The sequence below is a fragment of the Poecilia reticulata genome, linkage group LG2 (genome assembly GCF_000633615.1).
Source record: "Poecilia reticulata strain Guanapo linkage group LG2, Guppy_female_1.0+MT, whole genome shotgun sequence".
In the NCBI taxonomy this organism is placed as follows: Eukaryota; Metazoa; Chordata; class Actinopteri; order Cyprinodontiformes; family Poeciliidae; genus Poecilia; species Poecilia reticulata.
Window position 1 is genome coordinate 5,692,537 of NC_024332.1, and position 6,008 is coordinate 5,698,544.

The following is a 6,008-nucleotide window of genomic DNA, read 5'->3' on the forward strand; positions in this document are numbered from 1 at the left end:
TTCAAATGTTATATTGCAAAAATATGTTTTTATTTTAAATGTCGTTTGCCCCTGAGCTTTCTCCGTCTACTGCCATCCAGTGGTAGCAGCCCGCAACTATATTCAAAAATCTTTAGATTAGATTATTAAAAAATTTATAAACGCCTATTTGTAAGATGAAGGACATATGCCACTCTTCAGTATCGGTGTGTAGATCTGCACCTGCTAATAATCAGAGTTTGTGTGTAAAACTGGAAGCACAAGTGAAAATCAGCAGACAAAATGTTCTAGTTGCTGAGGCATAAAGNTTCGACCTGCTGCTGCCTGAGTGAGTGGTCGATGTTCAAACGACCCGAAACACCCAAACTCACCCCTCACCCATTACATTATAGCATGTTGAGTCGAGAAGACTGCRGGGGAGAAAGAAAACATGGTCTTGGTTTTAAATGGGACATTTTTCTGGTCTTCTCTTTACTTTAACATGGAAAAATGCTTAACGATATTTAGAAAATAAGTTTTAAACAAAATACACAGATGTTAAAATATAGACAGTTACAGTGCTCCATAGAAAACATGAATTAAAATATAATTCATTTAACATGAATTAAAATATAATTCATGCTCAGGGAGACCTCTACAGAGGTCTCCCTGAGCTTGGATTATCCATCCCAATCACAATCAGATTATTTGTAGATAGGCTGGTGTGAATTACGGAGGTTAAATAAAGTTCATTCTCTCTGTAGACGCTGTAAGGCTCAATGTCAGGTACTTCCTGCAAGAGAGCAAACGAGATCATAAAAAAATAAAATAAAATTCCAGAGTAAAGTAAGCAATGGAAAAAAACTGCATTAAGTGTCATTATTTACAACGTAATGTACCGTGTTTGGATGAGGCGTTATGGTCACTTCACGTCGTCTTCTTCTTCTAATTGACAAACAAAAGTTATTCATCACAAATTGTACATTTGTCAATTTCCAGTCAAAACATTAACTTCCATGCAAGCGTGGATGTGTTTGTGGAGACTAATAAAACTCAATGGATCTTCTCTGTGTTCTGCACTCAGATCAACATCTTGAGCATTTTTTTGTGTGTTCTTGGTTCTGCGGTTTGTTCAAACTTTCCCCTCCTTACCTTACCTGCTGCTGAAGCAGGACGCCTGCTTAGGAGGGTAAAGTGTGTTTGCCATCATTGARAAGTGTGCCATGTGTCAAACATGAACATCCTGCCTTCCCATAAACTGCATAAAACCACAATCATCAATTTGACTTCATCTGCATTATGAGTAGATAAATTAAAAACAATATACTGATCAWYTATGCCTTACTATTTTGCGTGACTTAGTTGTAATTTATAAAACTAGATCACCAAGACCGAGATAAAACCAATGAGAGACCGATAGTGTRATAGTAATGTAGTTGTTGCCATAAACAAGATAACCTTTGATATGGTACAAACAAACAACACACACTGGGTAGAAAGTCAACAGTAACTGTGTGTTTTTGAAGAGTAAATAAATGCGCCCACTTAAAGGGCAACAGAAAAGCCGTCCACAGTTTTGAACCTGGAGCAGAAAAATGTTTCACCTTTGAGTTTGATTCGCTGATCTTGAGCATGTTAAAGAAACTGATCTCATGACTTTAGCAAATGAAACGGTGGATCATTCTAGAAAAAAATGAGAATCTTAAATTGAGTGYGATTGATTGGATTTATGTCTGTCAGGAAGTCAATAAAAGATTGGAAAGAGGATAATATGTCTGACTGGATAATAAACCTGACAGTCATCTACATAAAAATTAGAGGGAATATTATGTTAAAGATAATATCACTAAGAGACAACAATCATACAAAAAAAAACAGTTTGAGAACAGGTACTCCCTTACAGAAATCAAAAACTATAGATTAACACTTTAAGATTTTGTTTCAGCAATTTTTACAACTGAAATAAAATCAGGATTTTTAAACGCTGGTTATCCGACTGTTAWGTTTAATAATGAATAATGATTTACTCAAACTAGATTAGAGAAATAAAGCAAGACCAGGGATGCTGCAGGTGTCGTCTGNGATTTGCCATAACTATTTATTGAATTCATTGTCGCCAGCTGGGGTGGCAACAGGGGTGGTGAGGCTCTCGTTTGGGGTGGCAACTGCCACCCCGCTAGATCCGCCCCTGCTCACAAGGAATCAAAAACCAATATTTGCAAATATTGGTGTACCACAGGACAGTTAAATAGGTTTTGTCACCTCAGTCAGAGAAAGTTGACAGGTTGACTTTTCRAATAATCTGGTGGTGTGAGGCCTCTGGGTAAGCTGACCTGTTGATAAGTTAGCATATTCCTCAATTAKCTTAACTGCTTCCTGTCTTTGACTATTGTGCTGTAATTTAGTCATGTTTTCAGTCCTGTTTTAAAAGAGAAAACAGTTCCAGAATATATCTGGTGATCAGGAAGCTACGGAGCAAAACCAGAGTTTAACTTTAGTCTGTGGAACATAGGCTGAAGGTGAAGGCCAGGGGCCATTAGCGCCCCTTTGAATGAATTTGTTCAACCTTTAATCACAATTCAAGAAGAGAGTGACACTGATAAAAAACAATATTTTCTAAATGTTCTAAATTCTCTTGTTCCTGCCACTCTCCAAAATTGTTTAGCCTTGGATAAATACTTCAATTGCTGACGTCTTCTTGTTGCTAAGAGATGTCAAAAAATTTATAGACTCCCATTTAACAACAACAACAAAATAAAGACTGCCTTAATGTTTCATTAAAAKACAAAAGTAAGACAAAAACAAATTAATTCTTATGCATTTTCTTAAAATTTATTTCTGGCTGCGAGTCCTTTTCACTCAAATGATTTTGGCCACTATGACAAAAACATCTGGACACCACTACGTATCAGTGATGTCATATAAACCATACATTTTCAAGCAAGACAAATGAAAAACATAATATACAAATACATAAATAATAAGTACATTTTATATGTACATACTTCCTGACCCCTGCAGGAAGTGCATTAATAGTGTTTTAACAGCTTTGCAAAGATAGAAATAGTACCTTCTGTTCATAACACAGTTAAGACGTGAGAATGTAAAACATAAGAAAATTCAGCCTGATGTAAATCAAACTGTATTTATCCTGACACATTATTNATGATTTTGGCCACTATGACAAAAACATCTGGACACCACTACGTATCAGTGATGTCATATAAACCATACATTTTCAAGCAAGACAAATGAAAAACATAATATACAAATACATAAATAATAAGTACATTTTATATGTACATACTTCCTGACCCCTGCAGGAAGTGCATTAATAGTGTTTTAACAGCTTTGCAAAGATAGAAATAGTACCTTCTGTTCATAACACAGTTAAGACGTGAGAATGTAAAACATAAGAAAATTCAGCCTGATGTAAATCAAACTGTATTTATCCTGACACATTATTAGTTTTCATAAATATTCCTGTTCCTTTCCAGATTTTCCAGGTCACCGGTTTCCTTCTTGTTGGCCGAGTTTCTGTTAGCTGCATGCTGATGGTGACCTGAGGAAACGGTTTGATAGAGGTCTCTGGATGGCCGCTGGAGATTTACATACAGCTCATTCGAGTTATTGTCATCCTAAACAAGAATAATAATAAAAAAACATTAAAAACAATTTTGAAGCAAAATACCCTCAATCAAGTCAGACATCAATTTACGTCTCTCCTTAGTGAAAATCTTTCTAGAACTGGTAAATCTAATTACTAAAAGGCATAAATTGACAATAACGTACTATTTATTTATGTATTTATTTATTTATTTATTCATTTATTTCTCTAATTCACATTAGCAACAGTTTCTTCTCACAGTTTCAGCACAGCGAACATTAATGTTTGTATGCATATTGTGAGCGTTTTTTCTAGCATCTATGGTTCTCTGCATTAGTGAAACAGTGCCATCTTGTGGTTATTTTCTATAGYACATGAATCCTTGTGTTATGGGAATGAACTTAGTTCATCATTCTGTTCTTGGAGCTGAAACAGTCTAATTATTGAACCAGAATTAATCACAAATGTTCTCCGGTGACAGTAAAGGATTTGTTCTGAYTGTGGTTTATGTYAAYRCATCAAACAGATACACAGACTTTATCTCTGAGGAKAACTGCCATGTAAAACTCTAATTTATTCAACATATTTTATATACCGATGAAACCAGAAGWGWGTSTRAAAAACACATACACCTTTTTTYCTCACCRTCTGAARTTAAGTCAGGTCAAATGTCTTATTTTAGAATKACCTAAATTTCCTAAACATCACAATAATGATATCTGGTCTTATTTCTTTAAACATCTATGTTTATCTTCCTGTTCTGAGTGGTGTGCCACAGGGCTCTATTTTRGGCCCTCTGATTATCTCCTTGTACTTTGCAACTTGAATCTATTATCAAACTCCACAATGTCAAATTCCCATTGTTATCTACATGATCTGCAATTTTAACTYATTATCTGGGCTTTACCTCRTTGTTTAAAGAGACAGAAATAATTCCTGTACAAATCGGATTTTGAAAACACTGAWAAAAAAAWTCTCAGCAGCAATCAGATGGAACCAACTCTCTATGACAAAAGCTAAACAGCAAAAGGAAACCACTTCATGATGCAGCAGACTGATAAGATGTATTTTTCTGTCTCTCAGATCTTTCCGATGTCGACCTGGGCACCCGAACATGTGACTCTGATCAAAAACCAAAACTGAATGGATGGNCCAACTGCACAAATAACAGAACACAACAAGAAACGAAACACAAAGGAATTAGCTTATATGGCAACAACATTCCAACATTAATGTATACATGGAAATTTACTGAGTATGGCAAGACATATTGAACATAAATACACCACAAGGAAATGACCATAAACACAAATTAAACTACAGACAAAGGCTGTGAAGCCAAATTTGTCCGTTCAAGTGAAAATATTTGCATAGTCAGAATTAATTTGACAGCTGTGCATTATGCCTGTTGAATAAAGTGAATTTTCCTTCTGAGTGTAGGAGCTGTACGGCTCRATTTCAGTCGAGTCCTGCAGAACAAAACGTCGTAGAATGAGCTTAAAAATCTGCATGTGTAAATAAAATAAAATGCATACATTTATTTTTATGTAAGTTACCTCCTCTAGATTATGTCTGCACGATTCTGGTTGCTCTCTGYTGGAAAATACAACAGTTATAAAAAAACAGATTATTATTACAGTGACTTATGAAAGACAGGAAATGAAAGTAGAGCTCAGWCTCTCAGCGCTTTAACAACTAAAGTGAAGRCAGAAGCGGCAGCAGAGAGACRGCGGTYRGATTTATTCTTAACTAAGATTAATGGAACAATTTATTCCTTAAAAGAAATATTGCTGATGCTGTGAACTTTAGTCCGAGTAAAAAAAAATWATGAATATTGCATTAGTTTCTCACCGAAGTGGACGTCTTCTGTGAATAAATCCCAGAATAACTGAAACTATGAAAATTAAGAGAACTGCAGCAGTCAAAGCAGAAGGAAGAGTCACTCCTGTAGATTGGCTCCAAACTTCATCTGATGAATTATTATTATTAGGAAGTGGGTCTATTGGAAATAAAACAAACATTGTTAGAGAATATATGATTCATGTGAGTTTGACATAACATGTATATATAGGTCTACACACCTTTAACTGTGATGTTGAGATGGAAAATAAATGTTCCATCAAGATTAGAACACTCACAGGAGTAGTTCCCACTATCAGCTGGTGTTAAACTGGTCAGGTGCAGAAACACAGTTTGATTCCTGGTTTTCAGTGAGAACCTGGAGTCACATTCATGAACAAAGTCACCTCCATCCTTATACCGCAGACTGCACTCTTTGCTGCTTCTCTCTGTTCTGATCTTACACACGATCTGGATGATGATAGTCGTTGTTTCATTGGTGCAGATTGGAGTAAAATCAGATTCTTTTCCGATTGTTTTCACAAGAGTCACTGCAAGCAGTCAAGAACAATGAATAAGAAATAGTCTGCTGTTAGAGTGGAAT

The 6,008-nt window shown here is 35.5% G+C and overlaps 1 long non-coding RNA gene across 1 annotated transcript; it reads right to left on the reverse strand.

Annotated features, from left to right (window-relative positions):
* Nucleotides 1-4,723: 4,723 nt before the first annotated feature.
* Nucleotides 4,724-5,951, reverse strand: LOC103474800 (uncharacterized). Its single transcript, XR_535229.1, has 4 exons — nt 5,647-5,951; nt 5,417-5,564; nt 5,122-5,158; nt 4,724-5,034 (listed from the first exon to the last, which is right to left on the reverse strand). It is a non-coding gene; the product is annotated as an uncharacterized LOC103474800 (long non-coding RNA).
* Nucleotides 5,952-6,008: the final 57 nt, after the last annotated feature.